The following is a 21918-nucleotide window of genomic DNA, read 5'->3' on the forward strand; positions in this document are numbered from 1 at the left end:
TTTTATCTTTTCTCCTTTGCTTTTCTACATGGACCTATTTATTATTTCCACAGCTTTTATTATGTTGTCTTTGCTCTATTCATTCTCCAGATTCCATATCAAATGGCACACGTGTAAAAAGACCTGGAAGGGACTAGTTATTCTTGCCTCTCTTCCACCTACAACTTCAATAACCTTTCTTGTACATACAAGGTTACCAAGTGGTGGACACTTGTAGAGTGGCCCAAAGCCACAGGAAGTGAGTTGGAGTTGCACAGCCATGAGAAAAGTTTGATTTCTTCTCTACCACACCACACTGCCTCTCGAAAACTCCAGTTCTCCAGGTTTCCAATATGAACTTATCAGGCGTGATCCTTTGGAGATGCTTAGAAGGGGTAAATGACTACCTGAGCTGAAGTCACATGACAAGTGTGAAGAACCGGACCTGGCTATGGAACTGTCATCCTCTGCAGCTGATTCTCCAATAATCGAGCATCTGCCCCACCTCTTCCAAAACATCCCAGAGTCTTTTTCACTTCCTACTTCACTTGCACTTGATTTCTTACACCATATCTTCATACTGTTTCCTCATGTACTTTGAACACTCTTAAAGAGAATGGACAACATCCTCATATTTTTTATATCCCCAGTGTGGAGATCAATACACAATTATGGAATGAATGGATGATGAGAAAAGGATTGTAAAAATTTGCTCTACATCCATCAGAACAGTTTTCAGGATGCCAGAGGAAAGTGTGGCTATTTTTATTTGATGTTACACACTTTGACTTCAATATTAAAATAAATATCATTTATGATATGAATAGACTTTATGAAACACTATAAATTCATGTGAAATTTAAAAGATTGAGTGTGACAATGAAAGCAATGTTGACTTGTGACAGGCCACTTCATGCTAAGTCTCTAGTCCCTGGGAACCTGCCTGCTTTCTCACCATGATAAGGGCTTTGTGGGAAAAGGTCACTCACTGAGTACCTACCCAACCTGAGTCAGAAAAAAAAATTTTTTTGAGTCAGATATGAAGCTTTCAGAAAAACTTATACCTGATCCCCTAAGACGTTCTGAAAACTCTATATTAAGTTAGTTACTGTCACATTACCTAAATTTCTTAGCATTAAGATATTAAACTCAAAAAGAAAAAGTCACTAAAAAATTGTAGTTGTCCATGTAGGGTGGTCAACCAGATAATACAGAACATGTTTACATGAACTTTTAATTTTTTCATGAGCAAAAACACAAAATTTACAAGTTATTATGAAAGCCAAGAGTACATCTCCAGTCCTACAGGTCCCCCTGCCATTAATCCAAAACACTGTAAGCAAATAAATTCAGCCTTCCTCCCTTAAGTCTTCCCAGCCAACTTGTTAACAGGTGTTAATATGTAGCTACATTAACCAATTTAAGTTCTCCCTTGTTCTCTTCAGCCTCCTCTCTCCAAGGAAGTGAAACTAGATATTAAAGTGAAACCAACAAATCAGAAACTTGGGAGACAAGAGAAACAAAAACCCTAGAAAACTCACCTTAGAGATAACCATCTCCTGAATAATTAAGAGTCTGATATAAAGCGGTATTGTTCCAAACAACTACAAGTGTTGGCAGGGACATGAAGAAACTAGAAACCTCTGACACTGGTGGTAGGGATGTAATTTGGTAGTCCCGCAAAATATTAAACAGAAAATATTAATACTATAAGACCCAGTAATTCCACTCCTAGGGATGTACCCAGGAGAACAGAAAACAGATGTATCCACAAAAACTTGCCCATGAATGAATGTTTATAAAAATATTATTCCTAATAGTCAAAAAGTAAAAACAAACCACATACCAATCAATGGGTGCATGGATAAACACATGATATATCCACATAACTGAATATTTTTCAGTCATAAAAAGGAAGTACTGATATATGCTACACCATCAATGAACCTTGACAACGTTATTGCAAGTAAAAGATGCCAAATGTAAAAGGTCACATATTATAAGATTCCATTTATATGAAATGTCCAGAATAGGTAAATACATAGAGACAGAAAATAGATTAGTGGTTGCCAGGGGGTTGGAGAGGAAAAAGGGAGGATGACCACAAACAGATATCCGGGTTTCTTTTTGGCATGATAAAAATATTCTGGAATCACATAGGTGAGGTTGACCAGTAAATAGATGAACTTCATGGCATCTAAAGCATACTTAAGAAAGCTGTTTTTAAAAAGCATATTGTTGGGCCAGGGTTGTGACTCAGTGGTAGAGTGCTTGCCTAGCATGTGTGAGGTGCTGGATTTGATTCTCAGCACCACATATATATATATATATATATATATATATATATATATATATATATATAAATAAATAAATAAATGTTCATTGATAACTAAACAATATTTTTTAAAAAGCATATTGTTCACTTCCCATGAACTTAGTGATAACTGAACCTTACCACCTGCATTGTTTTACTATGATTCCAAAAAATAAGCATTCTGCAACTGTCCTTCAGATAAGAAAACTATGGTAGAGTTCACTGGACAGGTACAGATAAAATTGTTGATTAAATTCCTGCAGGTGAGGCCCAGATTCTATACACCTTCAAAGAGAACATTTAATAGTGCACAAATAATTCAGAAATAGAAAATGGTGAGTGTTAAAAGAGGAAATCCTTGTCTTTCCAGTTGAATCGAGCAGACCCAGTCAGCCAGGGAAGTGCTGAATTGAGAACCTACAGGGTACACACTATGCAATTACCAGCAGTATCAAAATGATTACCAAGTTCTAAAACTACTACAGGTTAATAAGATGTAAAATAACTATTTTTAATTTTGGCTGGGGGGTAGAACTAATGAGAATCATCAATCCATATTCATGGTCCATGAATTATCCTGAGTGGGTTAATGTCCATATGAACCAAATACAGCACCCATCCTACCTCCCCCCTGTTTTGCTTCTTGTATGTCACAGTGGTGGCTGTTCTCTCAGTGGTTTTCCATGTTTCCAACTCATCCTGCAAAGAGCCTGGGAATTCTGTCCAATTTCTGTCCCACTCCAATAGACTCCAGGTAAAAGAAAAATCTCAATATAATTTAACTGCGTGAACAACTTCTCCAATAACATATTTCAAAGGATGCAAAGTTTGGGCCATTTTTAATTGCAAATATAAATAATTTTATATATCAATACTTATCTTATATAATTTATATTTTAGCCACTCCGTGTAGCACTACAATCTTGCAGGTCTAGAATCTATGTTCCATGAGGCCCCTCAATGTCCTTGGGTTAAACTACTGAAGTTCATAAGCCATAAGGCAGCAGAGATCAGTGAGGTATCTCCAAGGACTCTGCTACTGAAACGTAGATGCAAACATGGGAAGATGGGCCTGGAACCTGAACAGTCTCCTCTGTTATCTCTGCTTCTCTTTTGTGTTTCTGTATTTCTCAGAAATCTCTTCTCAACTTACACCACAAATGAAGAGTCCCAATTACTTCTCTTGCTGTGCATCCCTTGCAGACTCTACACCCATCATGTTCATCACTGCAGCTCCATCACCTAGCACGTCTGTCATGTGTAGAATTCATATTGTCACACTAATCATGGTTCTGCCTCCCACGGCTCTTAAAACTGTGCTTGCTAATTTTGCTAACGTACTGCTAAGTGCCAGATCAAAAAAACTCTTCAGAAAGAATCCAATCTGATTTGCCTGAAGCTTTTGATGCTATAACTACTGATTTGTCTCTAGGTTTCCGAGCATGCAATCTCAGGAGTCTTCCTGTTCCTTCCCACCTGGTTGTTCTTTCTCAGTTCCTTCTTATCTCCTCATTTCCTCTGTCCATTCCCAAGGTTCCAAACTCAATTTGTTTCTCCAGGTAACTCAATGTGCCTGAGTAACCAATGTCACATTTTCTTCCAGCTCTTAACAACCAGGGAACATTCTTACCAGGATTCACCCCTTGTACTCAGACTCAACCAAGCTGAAGTCCTGTTTTCACTAGCTTCCCAATAAAATAACACCTCACAGCATCTTCTATCAACACCACCAGTTGCTCCCCACACAGCCTCAGGAATACCAATGCTCCAGGACTTGCAACAGAGCTATATTCTAGTAAACCCACCGTAAGTTGCAAATACCAAGTAAAAAAGAATGCACTGAATCCACGTAACCTAGCAAACATGTTAGCTCAGCAGCACAGCACACCGCTCAGTGTCGTTTCCCCTCATGATCATGAAGCTGACTATAGGAGAGGTCACTGTTGCAACCCAGCATATCAAGAGGATCAGACCTCATAGCACTGGCCTGGGAAAAGACCCATATTCAAAATTTGAGGTTATCACTGAATAGGTACCACATGTGCACCATAATAAAGCTAAAAAATTGTTAAGTCAAACCATGTAAATCAGGAACTGCCTGTAGGCATTCTTCATCTTCCTCCCCTGTCCTCACTGGTATCCTACTCAGGTTCCCTTGCCAGATCTTTGAACCTGCCATCTGTCCCTGTTTTGACCTGTTTGTCCCTCCTGTCTATTCCCCTTATCTCTCTCCTACCCCAGAAGCTTCGTTACTTCTCAAGATCTATTCTCATTTTTCCTCTTTCCTACTCTCCAGTTCATCCAGTGCCCAAATGCCAGGGGAGGCTTCCTGAGGGACCCCAGTTAGCATGCTCATCAGTGACTTTCAACAGCCCCCAGCCCTTCCTGGATGAAAAGCCAATCACCTCAGTCTGCCTTCAGGGCCATCATCATTCACACACCCTTACTTTGGTTCTCAAAATCCTGAGAGGGCTTACGATGTGGGGCACAGCGTTTGGTGTAAGACTCACTCCATGGCACATAACTTCAGCACAGACGCTGAGGCTTCAGTCATCCTGGCAGGCCTGCTGGTCTCTAAAGTGACTCCTGCCTCTGTTCACACTATTCCACACTCACAGAACTTCAGGTCTTACGCAAAAAAGACACTCAGGAGTCAGTGGGGATAGGTGTCAGGTGTGGCCTCCGCAATGTCTGCAGGTGAGAAGAAAGTGCTGAAGGGATGGGCTGGGGTTGAGGCTCAGGGGTAGAGCATTTGCCCAGCACATTTGAAGGACTGGGCTTGATCCCCAGCACCACATAAAACTAAATAAACCAAATAAAGGTATTGTGTTTATCTGTAACTAAAAATATTTTTTAAAAAAAGTATTGGAGTATCCTGCAGGGCACCCATACTCAGTGGGGGAGGAGAAGGAAAATAAAAAGGAGCTGTGGAGAGGCAGACGGACAGAAGAACTAGGGTAGCAGAGAATCCAGAAGTGCTCACGGATGGAAATGAGATCACTGTGCAGTTCAAATTTTGCTTTTATTCCTGATAAGGTGTGCATCAAATGCCAGAGCTTCAGAAATAAATGTCTGGTGAAGAAGAGGCAGCTGTACTCTGTGCTCCACCCAACTTCTGAAAGAGAAAGGTGGAGACATATAAGGCAACAGGTGTGTGTTAAAGGCTAGCTGAGAAATGGAGATAGGTAGGACTACTAGGGGAAAAAAAGAGAAAAAAAAAAAAAAATCAGCCACCTGACAATCAGGAACTGCACCTGCTTCACTGAAAAGCTCCAATGACTCAGGCATGACTTTGGAGCACAACAATTCTGCAAGAGAAACCCAGAACTAGTTGTGCCTTTTTCTTTCTCCTTTCTTCAGATGGCAGAGGAATTCATGGTTCATGAAAGTCTGAGGGTGCACAGCAGCGACAGTACAAGGTCTACATAGAAGAGGTCAGCAGGGAACACTGCTGTAAAAATGCCCGAGTGTCACAACATGCAACCTGGTGTTTGCTGCAACAGCCTCCTCAAAGAAGCGGGTTAATAAGAGTCTCTTTGTTGGTTCTGCTCAGTTTGCATAAACCTACACCTACACATCTAACCCATGCGAAGCCTCTTTTAACTAAACAGCATATTAAGTGTGACTTTATAGAAATGAAACCATTTTCTTAATAAATGAGCCAACTAGCATTCCCTGAGGATATACAAAAACTAAATGCACTACTATTTCCAATCCTACCTACCTCTTGGTCTACATTCCCTTCCCTCCCTTTTAATTCTCATTTGGACTGATGATTTCAATAGCTCTGTTGCTCATTCCAAAGAGTCGCCCTGTGGAGCCTTTCTCTCTAAAACCTGTATCTGAACAAAACAAAACGAAACAAAAAAAACCGATGAGCCTGCAACACTGCTATGCTTTGCTTTGGCTTCCTAAAACTGAAGGTTGAGAAATACTGAAAGGTAACTAATGCCACTTCAGCTGTTGGCCCTAGCACAGACTTAGACCCTGAGGCCACTGTGAAACCATTTCAGCTGAACCTTGAGTCAGAGAGCACTGTGGGCCGCCTATTTTTATTCAGCTCTGGAGCTTAGGGTATCCCTCTCATCAGTTTGGCTAGGCCCTTACAGTTGTTCCCCTTCCCAGATCATTTTCTCTTTGAAGACTATTATCAGCTCCCAGCAAATATATGACACAGGACTTTTGTATCCCTGATATAAACTTCTGACTTTGGCCACAGCATTATTTCCAAATTGCTGGTGGAGCATTAGGTTTTCCTGTAGCTTCTCCCAAACTTTCTTACTTTTCGGCCTCAACTTTGCAATTTACTTCACATCATGTGAGTAGGTGAATTAAAGATGACTTCTCTAGGAAATCATGAGTGCTGAAACATCGCGTTTCCTTATTTGGTGATGATTTTTTCCTGTCAGCTTAGCCAGGCCATGGTACCCAGTTCTTTGGTTGAACATGAGTATGGCTATCACTGAAAAGGTGTTTTTCAGATGTGACTGGCAGTTAAATCTATAGACTGAGTAAAGCAGATGGTCCTAAATAATATATATGTGCCTCTTCCAATCAGTGGAATCCATTAAAAGACAGAGATCCTCAGTAAAAAAGGAATTCAGCCTCAAAAACATTTAGTTTCCAGACTAAAACATCAACTCCTGAGTTAAAACATCAACTCAGAGTTTCCAGTCTGCTGCTCTGCCCTGCTGATTCTGAATTTGCCAGTCCCTACCCTTACATGAGCCAATTCTATAAATCAAGCAATATCTCCTCCCTCTCTCTTTCCCTTTCTCAAATACCCAGAATCTGGAAATCTGAAATTCACAAAGTTCCTAAATCTGAATCATTTTGAGCACAGACATGATGTCACACCATGGTTTGCATGTTGTTTGCCACTTCACCAAAGGTTCACTTATTGGAACCGTGGTCCCCAGCGTAGGTGTGCTGGGAGGCGATGTGGAATTTTTAGGTGGGGCTCATGGGAGGTCCTTAGGTCACTGGGGACATGCCCTCTGGACGGATTAATGTATTTCTCACAAGATTTTTAGTTAGTTTTGTTGACAGAATTGTTATACCAGCTTGAGCTGCCCCACCCAGGCACTCCAGCTTCCTGTTCTGAGATTGATTCTCTACTCCCAACATTTCTACCACCATGAGGTGACAAGTCAATGGAGAGAGGCCCTTGCACCATGAAATCTGGACTTCAGTCTGAAAAACTGTGAGCTCTTTTCCTTCATAAGTGGACTACCTCAGGTACTTGGTTATGGTAAAGAAAAGCTAATACATACCACAAGTGAAAACCTCCACATCATCAAACGGTTTCATGCACAGAATTATTAAGAATATTGCATAAAATAAACTTCAGGCTATGAATATAAGCTATATATGTACATAACTGCATTTCATGTTCAGACTTGGGTCCCATCTTAAGATATCTCATTATGAACAGACATAAATTACAAAAATTTAAAAAAATCCCAGATAAGGATACTCAACCTATCCACATGTATGCATGCATACACATACATACACACACAGGGGTCTACATACATACCCTATTTTTTCTTTTTCTCTGGAGAACTCTAACATAGGAACCAAGAAGGAAAACACTTATTTGTATGTCTACTTTGCTAAATCTAGATAACTAGAAACCTTCAGTAAAATCCATCATACAAATTTTAAAACACCGTGCCTCTTATGTTGAAACCAATGATTTGCTCAGATGTCTGAAATGAGACCACATTAAAAGACTTACCAATAATCATGATGTCAAAAAAATTACAGAAGGCTATTAATGGATTTTAAATTAAGGGAGCAATTACTTCCAGAGGTAATATAAAAGTCATACCTTAATTTGGACCTTTCAAATTTCAATCTCTTAAATTCTCTGCAAAGGTTTACTGAATGGATCTCCGGATAGCTTTAGAATAAATTACACCCTTGAATCAGGAAAATCTAAATTATAGGCCCCTATGCTCACAGCAGTACTTTGCTAATAAATAAAATTCTTAGTGAAGAAAATCCTTCATAAAGCAAGCAATAGACTTTACTGGGTGTTTGTCACATGTGCTAGGTAGGAGTATAGACAAAAGCAGTTACTGCCTGGTCTACAATACAAACTGGCATCTCTCAGTGCCACAAACACATATCACAGTGTGGTGCTTCAATCTTCATCATTAGAAAAAGCTTATATTAAACTACACAAAAGGGAGAAAAGCCCAACTGGCAATAAATATAATTACAAAGCAGGTCCTCTAGAGAAGCAAAACATAATGCTACATGTGTGCACTTTTCAACAGACTGACTCCCAATGCCTATTCTGAATGGCATTAGTTATTTCCCAAGGAATGATGGAAACATTTACTCAGATTCTGCAAGGCCATGGTCACTTGCTGTAGACTCTACCACTTGACCTTAAATTCAGAATGGTAACCAAACAATGAATTTTCCCTTAACTCTGATTTTCATTAAGATAACCAAAGGGACATTTTATTTAAAAATGATCAACTGGACCCATCCTACCTATTCGGATCTTCAAAATGCCACTAGAGTGGTCACACCACAATAGGTATAATTTTTTCAGATCCAGGAACTTGGCAGGAGTGCTCAGACCATGAAATTATCAGAGCTTTGAACTTTGTCCTACACAGAATACAAAAAACCCACCAGTGTGATTTGTAAAGTTCGTGCTGTTGCCTGCATTAAGTTAATATATAACAACAATTACACCCCAGAGAGGTGAAAAAAAATCAACAAGTTAAATATATGCTCTAGAAAAACCAAAACTGGCAACAACAAACAAAAAAGAAGGAACTTGGAAGGAAGGAAGGGAAGATAATCTTCGTGGTTTGGTTGACTCCGTATGCTTTTCGCCATTTCTAATACATGAAGGACCAATGACACTCAGCCCACCTTGGATCCAAAACTTCTATATTATAACCAAAAATTTCTATATAAAATTTCAGAGAACTTTCTATATGGCATTTCAATATCCAAAAGTCTTTAACACTGACTTCTTAAAATAAGTCATTCTCAATAAGCATCTATTTTATCCCAAAACAAAAGTACTAACATACTTATGATTAGAGAAAAATCTAGAGTTCTAGTACTCTTCACATTATTCTGAGTTAATTCTCGCAACAATCCTTTAAAGGAAGCTGACTTGCTGGGTGACTTAACATCTTACCTAATGTCTCTGAGCTTCAGTTTCAGAGGAAGTAATAACATCTGATCCAATCAAAATGTAGGTACAGAAGGGAATCAATATTTTAAAAAACATGGTGAACCACATCAGAGGACGCTGCCATGATTATTTTTAAAAATCACACAAAGCAAAATCAGGATTAGAATGATCCTCAGACTTCTAACCCCAGTACAGAGAGAAATCAGTCACCTCAATGTCTCTTGCGGCCCTAGGGGCTCTAACAGGCAAGGTCACTATTAGTCAATTAAGCTATTATAAGTAATGAAAGTTTTGACTTGTACTTGTTTGAAACTTTGTACTTAGAATAAGTTCCAAAGTTAGGAACAAGTTTTTAAACAAGGTTTGGTTTCTTTGTGTGTACAAAGTTCAAGGTGTGATGATGCCCTTGTCAAGTGTTTCTAATTCTGCCACAGGATCTTGGATGGGGAGGATGACAGTTTTCCAGAGGGAAGTAGGGAAGAGTTAGGTCTACCCTGAATGTGTTTGTGTTAAGGCACGTGACTTGAATTTGAAAAATGTATCTTCAATTGATGTGAGTTTATATTGAAAAATGCAGCCCTTTTGCCAAAGAACCTCACCATGCAATAAAGTGGATTAAATAATTTTAGACTTAGGAAGACAAAGTATTTGAAATAATAATATAATAACAACAACAACAACAACACAACAATACCCCAAGCACACACTAGGACTTTACTACTTTGAGGGCATTCAAGTATGTAGCAATCTTTCTCTACCTTTTTCTGGTAAGTTGCATTAATAAGGAATGCAAACGGAAGTAGATATCTTTACTCTGGACCCAAATGAAGCAATAAAAATAACAGTGCCCCTGAGTGCCACTCTCCATGGCAGGCACCAATGCCACCGTATCCATGCAGGAGCTGCCTTGGTTTCATGGGGTTTATTTAATGGGCCAGCTTTAACTGGCCTAATTAATGAAGCAGAGCAACCTACTGAGTTTTTCTAACACTAATACAATCTGCACAGCTAAATATTTTTAATCCTATCAGAACAAAAATTACTAGAAATGACAAATTTTAAAAATTAAAGTAGGATAAATATAAAGACACAAAATCTTACAGCAGCCTCATTCATCCCATCTATAAACTGAGGTTGGTGGAAAAGCATCTTTTCCAATGCTCAGACTCTGGAAATGGGTTTTCACCCAACCTAGCCCGGCCTCTTTCCCAATGCAGGAAAATTCTTGTTATAGGAAAAGGAAAAAAAAAAAAAGTTTTCTGCAAGTAGTTTAATACTTTCAACAAAGCTTTTCATTTGAGCATTGAGTGTTCTAAATACTGTATGAAGTGCTGATAATGAGTATGAAGAACACAACTGATTAAAGTACCACACTCGCTAAATACTAGGTGCTGTGCTAAGTGCCCGTTACTATGTTTCTCTGAATTCTCAGAAGAACCCTAGGAAGCAGGGACTTATCTCCCTCTGTGACAGATAAGGAAGTGGAGCAGACAGTGCACAGCAGTGAGCATTCAGACTTGAGTCCAGGGTGCCTGACACCTGAGCCCATGCTTTTAGCACTTCCTCAGGAGCTCACAATACTTAGAGCCAAGGAAAAATGACGGCCTGTAACGAAAGCCTCCAAAAATCTTCCAAAGAATTAAAAAGGAAAATTACTCCTTTGCCAAAAAGTTAATGAGGAAAGTCTTCAGCTGAATTGCCATTGAACAAAATCTGACTTCACTGAAGAAGTCATCTATTATTTCAAATTAATATTAGAACACAGTTAATACTAAATAAATATTTGAATATGGTTAATATCAGTCAGATTCCTTGAAAAGAAGCCTACACCATCAACTGTTAATCTAGTCCTCAAAGCAATTTCTACGTTATAAATGAGAAAATAAACTGAAGGCAAGACTCAGGGTCAAGGATTTATCTCCAGGTGAGGGCCAGGATTAGAACCCCAGAATAATACTTCCTGCCCAGTTCTCTCATAACTATACTGGGGTTCATGTCTGAAATAATACACAGTCATGTGAATATGAATATATAGACATATAACGTATGTATATTTAAACACATATCTACACATATACACATACAGATACATGTTCATAGGAAGATATTTATCAAAGTTTACCCGATTTGAAGAAATACATACTAGGAAATCTTGAAAAGAGATTTTTCAGAGTCTTCAAATCCACAGAATTGGATAAAAGATTTCCCCTTTCTTTGGCGCATTGTGCTGGGCACTTCAGGACACTCATCTGAAGTGTCTAGAACAGTCACTACCCTCAAGAAGTTTATAGTCATGGAGGAAACAAAAGAGCCATGCAGAAAATACCAAGTGTAACCACCTCATACACAGTAAGTGAGCTAAGGGCATTCCACACTAATTACGGAGTTCAGAGATGAAAACAGCTCTGCAAGGCAGCACAGAGCACCACAGAGGAAGTGGGGCCAAGCAGATGGCTGTCGATGATGAAAACATTCACGGTGGCTGAAGAGAAAGAATAAGATGGCATATAAATTGGTTTCATTGGTCCTTTCAGGAATTACAAACAAATAAGGAGAAATAATATTAATTCTTCACAAAATCTTCCAGAAATAGGAGGAAACTCTACCAAACTTATTCCATAAAACCAGCATGCCCTCATAACAAACCAGAAAAAGATAACAAGATAAATAAACAAGATAAAGATAACAAAACAGAAAAAGATAACACAAGATTAGAATGGTGTAGACCGCCAACTCCTATTATCACAGACATACAAGTCCTAAAGAAAATATGGGCAAGTCAAATCCAGCAACAAGTAAAATTAGTTAAACACCATGATCAAGTGGGATTTACACAGAAATGCAAGGTTGGTTTAATATCCAAAAAGTGTGAATGGAATACACCATTATCAATAAAGAAGAAAAAAATCACATGATCATTTCAATAAACAAAAAATGTTTTCTTGAAAAGTTAAACTTCCCTTCATGATAAAAACACTCAGTGAGGACAGAAAAGATCTTCCTCAAGTTGATAAAATACATCTAAAAACCCCATAGCTAACATAGTTAATGGTGAAAGACTGGATACTTCCCTTGCAAAATCAACAGAAAAAGACAGGGATGCCCACTGGCACCACTTTGATTCAACATAATTCTGGAGGTTTTATCCAGGACAATTCAGCAAGAAAGTGAAATAAAGTCATCTAGATTGGAAAAGAAGAAATAAGACTATCTCTATTTGTATGTAACATGATTTAAATAGAAAATATACTAAGAGCAACATTAAAAAACTAGTAAATGAGTTTAAGAAGGCTGTAAGATAAAGATAAATATGGAAAAGAATCACATTTCTATAACTTGCAATGAACAATCCCAAAAGGAAATTCGGGGAGTAATTCAATTTACAAAAATTAAAAATTTAGCAATTTAATGAAAGAAGTATAGAACTTACACTCTGAACATTATAAATCACTGAAATAAACTAAAGATCTTAATAAATAAATGCATGAATTGAGAGACTTCATATTGTGAAAATGGCAATTTACTTCCAATGAAATCTACAGATTCAATATAATCCTATCAAAATACCAGCTGATTACCTTGTGTACATTGGCAAACTGATTCTATAATTCATATGAAAAGTCAAGGGACCCAAAAGAGTCAAAACAATCTTGAAAAAGAAGAATAAAGTTAGAGAACTTACACTTTACAATTTCAATGCTTACTATGAAGCTATAGTAATTAAGACAGTGTGGTACTGGCATAAGGACAGACACACCAATCAATGAAAATAGAACTGAGGGTCCAAAAATAAAATCCTATATTCATGGGTCAATTCATTTCCAACAATGGTGCCAATACCATCCAATAGTGAAAGAATTGTCTTTCCAACAAATAGGATAAATGCATAGCTACCTGCAAAAGAATGACCCTTCCCTCATACCACATATAAATTTAACTCAAAATAGAGCAATACTTAAATGTAAGAGCTAAAACTTTAAGACTCAGACAAAATATAGGAACCAAACTTCATGGCCTTGGATCAGGCAATGATTTAGATAAGACACAGCACAATGAAAAAACAAAAAAGAGTTAAATGATATTCATGGAAATTAAAACTTTGAGGCAAAGAACACTGACCACTAAGTAAAAAAGGAAAACCTATGGAATGGAAGAGTTTACTTGCAAATCATATATCTGAAAAGAGAGCTATATCCAGAATACATAGAGAATATATCCAGAATATATAACTCAATTAACAAATGGCAAACAACATAACTTAAAAATGGACAAAGGCTAGGTGCAGGGGCACATTCCTGCAATCCTAGCAGGCAGGAGGATTGCAAGTTCAAAGTCAGCTTCAGCAACTTAGCGAGGCCCTAGGCAATTCAGGGAGACTCTTGTCTCTAAATAAAAAATAAAAATGGCTGGGGATTTGGCTCAGTGGTGAAGTACTCCTAGGTTCAATACCTAGTACAAAAAAAAAAAAAAAAAAAAGCGAAGGATTTAATTAGTTATGTACTCAAAGAAGCAAGCAGGCATGCAAATAAAAAGATGCATCAGGGAAATGCAAATCAAAATCAAATGAGATACTACTTCACACACAGATAGCTACAATTAAAAAAAAAAAAAAAAGATAAAACATGTGTTGGTGACATTGAGAGGAAAGTAGGAATGGTAGTAACCAGTAGTTGGGACACAGGGCAAGTAGGAACTTGTTTAATGGGTACAGAGTCAGTTATGCAAGCTGGAAAAAGTTTTGTAGATTGGCTGCACAAAAATGTGAGTCTATGAACTATATATGTAAAGTGGTTAAGTGATGTCATAAAAGTGTGGTCAAAAAATCCGACAGTAAGAACTGAGAGGTGGCATGTTCCGCAGAGTTATGTAAAGGATGTCTGCCTCTGGCAGCCACATCATAACCTGCTCATAATTACTGTTAAGTCAATACAATTTTCCAAGGCATGCTCAGAGGATATCAGCATTGTTTTTTAGTAATATTGGTTTTTTAATAGTACCTGCTATTATCTAAGGTTGCTCTACCCATCCTACTCCCAAAGTCATATGTTGAAATACTCTCCCCCAAGGTGATATTATCAGGATGTGGGGCCTTTGGAAGGTGAAAAGTTCATGGAGCTGAACCCTTATGAAGGGACTAGTGCCCCATACAAAAAAGGGCCCCACAGAGACGCCTTGACCCTTCTACCACGAGAGGATGGCCATCTATGAACCAAGTGGGCACTCACCAGACATGGAAGCTGCCACTGCCTCAATCTTGGACTTCTCAGTCACAGAGCTGTGAGAAATAAATTTCTATTGTCTAAATCACCCAATCGATGACATTTTATTATAGGTAGCCAGTCAAACAAGATAATATCTATGCATTGTTTGACCTATACAGAAACATTTCCAATATCTAAGAATAAAGAGATTTCATGAAAAACTTCAAAATCTAGATTCTCTGGAAAACTGGAAGATTGATAATAGGCCACATTGTCCATAGACCCTTAGGTGGAACATAAGGGCAACAGTCTCTGCCAAACTGGATGACTCCTCTGTTACTCGCAAGGCACCCAAGAGGAATAAGAACTTGCAACTAGGCTGTCCCCGCTGGAGGCAGGCAAGAGGCAAGTTAAGTTTTCAAACTGCAGGAGCTCACAGACTAGCAGAAGCTATGAAAACAACCGTACAAAACACCAGTCAAATTATGAGCCAGATTCATTTTACAGAGAAAAAAATAAGGTGTTTAAAGAAGTCATATGATTTATCTAAAGCAAATCATATCAGCCAAAACTAACTGACAGATGCCTGAATTCTTAGGAAGTATCTATTAATTTCTTCCATGTGTCTCTGTTAAGAACTTTTGAAGAAAACAATTAAAACTAATGGTGAATCTGAGAAGTTAAAACAGTATTCACCTTGTACTATACTTTTACTAAGGAATAATAAAGAAGCTAGATAGTGAAATTATCAACCTCCTTTCATCTAACTAGGGAGAAAGGAGGAAGTTCATTAATAAAAAGATATGATAAAGCATGGACTTGTTAACTATTAACAATAGCTTATCAACCAACTATTTCATTTGGATATATGGAACTTCTTAGAGAACAACCAGGCTTCATTTTCACAGAAAAACAAAGTAAATTAATGAAACAGCCCCTAGGTGAGAGGAAGAAGATCAGCAGAGTCATTTCTAGGACTCATGCCAGACCCAGTGTATCTAACCTGTCCTTGGACTTGGCTGGCCCCATTAATCTAAAGATCTGGTTTTCTGGGAAAATAACATATTTTTTTTGTGATCTGAAAAACAGATAATAAAAGGAAAGTATAACATCATGGAAAAAGAAGTAGATACCATGATTTAGGTATGTGGATGTATTTAAAAATTTTGCATGTTACAGTTATAGACCAAGCTCTTGGCTGTACCTTCTGAAGTCGTTCCTGGTAAAACAGGTTAAACCAACAGAGCGTTTACAAAACGACATGGAGTAACCTCAGTCTTGATACCTGATCTGTTGTATTTAAGTTCAACATGACTTAGGAGACAGTCTTTATAATGTGTCATTACCAAGACAGAGGTAAGTACATTTTTCCAGTGTACATGGAGGCCTCTATTTCTTAAGAAATAAAACAAAAATAGATATAAAGCCTAAAAATTTACACTTGTCTCTCTAACAATCAGAATGAAAAAAGAAGTACAGCAAACTCAGATCCCACACCGCCAAGGAGACAGGCAAACTTTGTGTTTTTAACTGAAGTGACTAGGGAACCATGTAATAAAACATGGAGTATTTTTCTGCCAAGGATTTTTTAATATACTTTTTGAATTCAAGTTTACCATCTGAAACTGAAATAATCTTCAAAATTGCATTTACTCATGTTTTATAGTCATCATTGGGATTTCTAAGTGTTTCTTCTGCAGGAAAAGAAAGAGATATAAAGATCTATTTTTATCAAGAATCCATTTCTCTGTTTTGGGCCCAATTAGACCTATGTTGGAATAAGTACTTAACAAACATTAAGGCAGTTAACTCACAAATATTCTCAAAAGAAGTACAGAAAACAACTTTGAAAACATACCCTTTTCTAACAGGGCTAGTTGGGAAGGTTTAGCTATCTGATCTGATTTAGAGATAAGTCTTCATTTTCCTTGAGTCTTTTTTTTCCTCAGTGCTGGGGACTGACCCAAGAGCACTTTATCACTGAGCTACAGCCCCAGCCCTTATTTTTAGTTTATATTTTGAGACACGTTTCACTAAATTAGAGACTAGCCTGGAACTTGCAATTCTGCTCCAGCCTTCTGAGTAAAGGGGGTTACAGGCATGCACCACTACCCCCAACTCTTCAGTCTTTCTAATTGTAAAACAAGACATGAAGAAATGGTCCTCTTTGGTACCTAAATTTTCAAGAGGAATGTAAAACTGTTTTCTCTCCTTGACCGACTGTTGAATTAGCCCTAAATTGGCAATGAAGATATCTAGCCTCCTTATTTTTGCTAGACAATATTTCAAATTCTCTACTGATCTTTACTCCTCTCCCCTGACAAAAAGCAAAAACAAACACTACCACCAATGTTATACATAATGTAATATATTATATCCTATAATATGACACATTACAGGATTAATGCCAACAACCAACAAGATAAAAGAGTTATAGAACACTTCAACCTACATGGGAAAATATACATTCCAATGCCCACAGAACTAAGATCAAGGCAGACAACATCCTCAGCCATCAAAAAACCTCAAAAAATTTTAAATGAAATTATATAGGATGTATTCTCCAATCATAATGGAATCAAATATAGAAATCAATAACAGGAAAAGCACCACTTAGAAAAACTAAACAGTACACTCCCAAATAATCCACAAGTCAAAAAGGAAGTCTACAGGGAAGTTTTTAAAGATATATTTGGTTGAAAGAAAATGAAACATTGCGGTATCAAAATTTGGGGGATATATACAAAGCTGACTGAGAGGGAAATGTATAGTTTGAAATGCATAGAAAAGAAATATCTCAGATCAATAATCTAAGTTCCTGCTTACTGAACCTAGAGCAAAACAAACTGAAGTAAGCATATGGAAGAAATAAAGAATAGATATAAAAGAAACTGAAAATAGAAAGCCAATTAAAGAAATTTCCTTGAAAAGACTAATAAAATTGACAAACTTTCTAGTAAGACAAAGAAAAAAGAAGATATAACAGTATCAAAAATGAAATGGACTATTACTACAGACCTTGCAGACATCTAAATAATAATAATACTGTGAACAACTCTACATACATCAATTTGACAAATTTAAGAAAATGGGTCACTTCCTCAAAAAACAGAAACTACCACAACTCACACAATGTGAAATAGATCATTTCAACAGCCTTTAACAATTAAGGAAATTGAATCTGTAATTTCACAACTAGGAAGAAAGAAATCTCCAGGCCCTAATAGTTCACTGAAGAATTTTATGAAATGTTTAAAGAAAAATTAACCCCGATTCCATACTCTCTTCCAGGAAATGGAAGAGGAGGGAACACTTCTTGATTCATTTTATAAAGCTAATATTACCCTGATACCAAAACTAGTATTAAAATAATATGAAAAAGAAACTAAAGATCAATATCATTCATGAATATCAGCACAAAAATGCTTAATATAGAACATAATGATATATAAAAAAAGTTATATACATGACCAAGTGGGGTTCATGCCATTTGGGTTTATTCCAGATATTCAAGACTCGTTCAGTATCTGAAAATTAATCAATACAATCTACATTAGTAAGCTAAAGAAGAAAAATCATGTGACATAACAATTGATACAGAAAAAGCATCTGATAAAATTCAACACCCATTCTTCATATATAAAAAAGTAAAAACAGAAAGAAAGAAAAAAAAAAAACTCTCCAAAATCAGAAAAACAGAAACAAAAGGGAATTTCCTCAACTCAATAATGAGCATCTTCAAAAAACCTGACAGCTAATACTCCACTCAATGATGAAGGTGGAATGCTATAGACAGTGCAATAAGCAAATAAAAGGCATAAAGATTGAAACCATTCCTACTTCCTACTTGAAGATGATGATTGTCTATGTAGAAAACCCCATGCAATCTAACCAAAAAAAAAAAAAAAAACTAATGAGTGAGCTCCATAGGTTGCAGGATATAATCTAAATTTTAAAGAAAATCGATATTTCTACATACTATCAATGAATATGTGGATACCTAAACTAAAAACACAATACCACAATACCATTTACAATCACTCAAAAAAATAAAATAAAAGCTGGGCCTGGTGGCGTATGCCTGTAATCCCGGCGGCTCGGAAGGCTGAGGCAGGAGGATCCCAAGTTCAAAGCCAGCCTCAGCAACACTGAGGCACCTAAGAAACTCAGTGAGACCCTGTCTCTAAATAAAATACAAAATAGGGCTGGGGATGTGGCTCAGTGGTGGAGTACTCTTGAGTTCAATCCCCAGTACCAAAAAAGTAAAATAAAATAAAAGACTTAGGTATAAACAAACAAAATGTATATTCTGAAATTAACACAATACTGATAAAACAAACCAAAGTACATAAAAATTAATGAAGAGCCATACAGGTCACTGATTGGAAAAATTAAATATAGAAAAGGTATAAATTCTCCCCAAATTTCTATTAAATCCCTGTAAGACGTTTTTTGTAGAACATCTGAACCTTTCACTTGCTTTAACAAATTTTGTAAAATTTAGTTCCTCTCAGATTTTTCTTTAACAAAAGTTTAACTTAAAATTTAAAATATTAATAAACAAGGATTTGAGCTCTCCACTGGTATAATTATACACTGGTCAAACTTTCAAATCACTACTTGTTTTTCCCGCCAACTCCTGCCTCTTCCGTGTCAGATGCTGACTTTTACTACAATGTTCTGTCTAATGGAAACAATCAATACACTGGAGTTTTGTCTTCCACATAGCTAATCACCAGGATTTGAGTGTGCTTTTCATCTAGAAATTCAAATGGATTTTACAGAGACCTTTTTCTTGACTATCCACCACTGGATATTCAGTGAAATGTACAGGTTCAGCAAGAAAACTAAGGACAAATGTGGAAGTCTCTGTCTGAGTTCCAGCACCAATTACAGTTGTGTTAGTCAGCCTTTTGTCAGCATGAACAAAAACACCTAACGAGATCAACTTACAGGAAGAAAAGGTTCAGTCCAGCTTCACTGCTCTGGGCCTGAGGTGAGGCAGAACATGAAGGCAGAAGGGTGTGGTAGAGGAAAAGCTGCTCAGCTCATTGGCAGCTGGGAGGCAGAGAAAAAGAGAAGGGACCAGGTACAGATATAGGCCAATATCACTCTCCCTATGTCCTACAGAAGGCAGCCATCCCACTTGTCAACAGTTAACCACCCAGTAGTCCATTCAAATTATTAACTCATCAAGTGGATGAATACGCCAACAAGGGTACAGCTCTCGTAATCTAATCATTTTGCCTCTGGACGCTGCTACACTGAATATCATGTATCTAGAGATCCAAACTTCTCAGCACAGATTCTTGCTCCACCCTCTACATGGAAGCAGCAGGTGTATCAGATCTGCCCTGCAAGTTCTGAAATGAGGGTCACTACTTCACCATCTTGCTTTGCTTCTTCCAAAAACAGCAGTGCTGAATACATGGTACAGCTGATGGGCAGTGCTTTCCAAGTGCCTTTACACTATGATGGCAAAAGTCATCTCCATGGGAATGCAAGACTGTCCAGATCCAATCAGCATTTAGGAGCAGTTTCTGACCTTCTCACTCTTCTGAGGCAACAGCTGCAGCATCCTCTCAATGGGGAAGTATCTTTCCAATTCGAATTCCCAGAGAAATGTGTCCCCCACTAATCCTTTCTGAATCCTGCAGTGGCGAGTTTACACAAGGAAGAAGATACCCAGGCATGTATAATAACTGGCCACTGGACAATCCAATCCTCTTTTAAAATAATCACAAGGGGGGCTGGGATGACACTTAGTGGTTTAACACTTAAGTAGCACGTGCAAGACTCTGAGTTCTATCCCCTTGCCAGAAAAGTCACATGAAAGGACATTCTTCTGTTCAGAAAGTGTGGTAATACCAACAGCATTCACTTGAGACTTGCTTTTGGTTTGTTTGTTTACTCTTCTTTCAATAATGACTAAAGTGTGTCCCAGGACTTTTCAGTTGACCTGAGAAATCACCCAGAGAGTATCTGTCCCAGTTAAGGGTGACGGGACCCGGAACCCTTCTGCTGAAACAATCTCCATTTACAATGATCTTTTTATCCCACACTGATCTGCCCAGATACCCACTATCTTCATCTCAGAAGAAAAGTCCCCATTGACATATTTTTCAAAAGCCCCAACCTGAAGACAAGAGAGACACGCTGTGTGGAAGGGAAAGTGTGACTTCTACAGGGACAACTTTCCAGGAAAGCCTAGAAAACCGTCCTGCCCTACTTACAACAGGCAGCTCCTCCTTCCCTGAGAAATTCCTCAAACCAGAAGAAAAACTGAAAGACTGAAAGTAGTATCTACCCCCCCAAAATTAAAAATGGATATTAAACTCCTATTGTAGGACATGAACAAAAATGTAATCATCTACTTGAATGATTCAAATCAGTGTGGTCCAGCAAGCACTGAAAATTTAATAAGCTGCTTTGCTTCAAAATAACTGCTGCATGGGGTTTGATTTAATTAATCTCAGCAGGCTTAAAAAGAACCTCCCAGGAAGTCAAAATGATAAACTTCCTTCAGATGTGCTACTATGGAAATATAAGAATCTATGCTACCAAATCAAACGTATATAGGCACTAATGCTAGGAAGGTGTTATAATCCGGGTAAGGGTCCCCCAAAGGTTCATGTGTAATACCAGCCTGTGGTACTATTGGGAGGTAGTGGACATGTGGGAGGTTGGGCCTAGAGGAAGGAAGTAGGTCATTAGGGGCATGACCTCAAAAGGGGATACTGAAACCCTGGCCCTTTTTCTTTTTCTCTTTTTGCTTCCAGCTGCTACAAACTGAGAAACTTTGCTCCACAACATGCTCCCCACTATGATATACCACCTCACCAAAGGCCTCAAAGCCAGGAGCCAAACATGGACTAAAACATCTGAATCTAAGAGGAAACACACATACACACATCCTTTCTTCCTGTTTATCTCAGGTATTTCATTACAGTAACAAAAAACTGACTAACATAAAGTTTGACCTGTCTACTGAGCATCTGAAGCCTACAATGTGGTAAATTGAAGATATGACCTTGTAATGCTAAACTATTCATGCTGCTATGTACTGCCTGAAAGCTCCTGGGTCAAACCTCATTAAGAGTAAGCTATTTGTATGAAAAGGTCAGATTACAAATAAGGATTAGAAAAAGCAGGAAGTTCTTGCTTCCTCATCTGAGATCACCTCAGAAGAAAGTGCCCAGAATGCTCTCAACCCTGAGTATTTTCCCTAATTTTGAGGGAGCCCTAAGAAACACAGT

At 37.8% G+C, this 21918-nt stretch overlaps 1 protein-coding gene across 5 annotated transcripts in view; it reads right to left on the bottom strand.

Moving 5' to 3' along the window:
• SPATA13 (spermatogenesis associated 13) overlaps positions 1 to 21918 on the bottom strand; it is a 354900-nt gene that overhangs the window by 119080 nt on the left and 213902 nt on the right. The window contains exon 1 of one of the 5 annotated variants that reach the window (XM_079138819.1): positions 8801 to 9048. The exons of the other annotated variants lie outside the window; for them this stretch is intronic. The gene's annotated coding sequence lies outside the window, so the exon portion shown is untranslated. Of the gene's footprint in view, positions 1 to 8800; positions 9049 to 21918 lie in introns of those variants that run through there. 5 annotated transcript variants of the gene reach the window in all.

Source organism: Sciurus vulgaris (genome assembly GCF_902686455.1).
Source record: "Sciurus vulgaris genome assembly, chromosome: 4".
Classification (NCBI taxonomy): domain Eukaryota; kingdom Metazoa; phylum Chordata; class Mammalia; order Rodentia; family Sciuridae; genus Sciurus; species Sciurus vulgaris.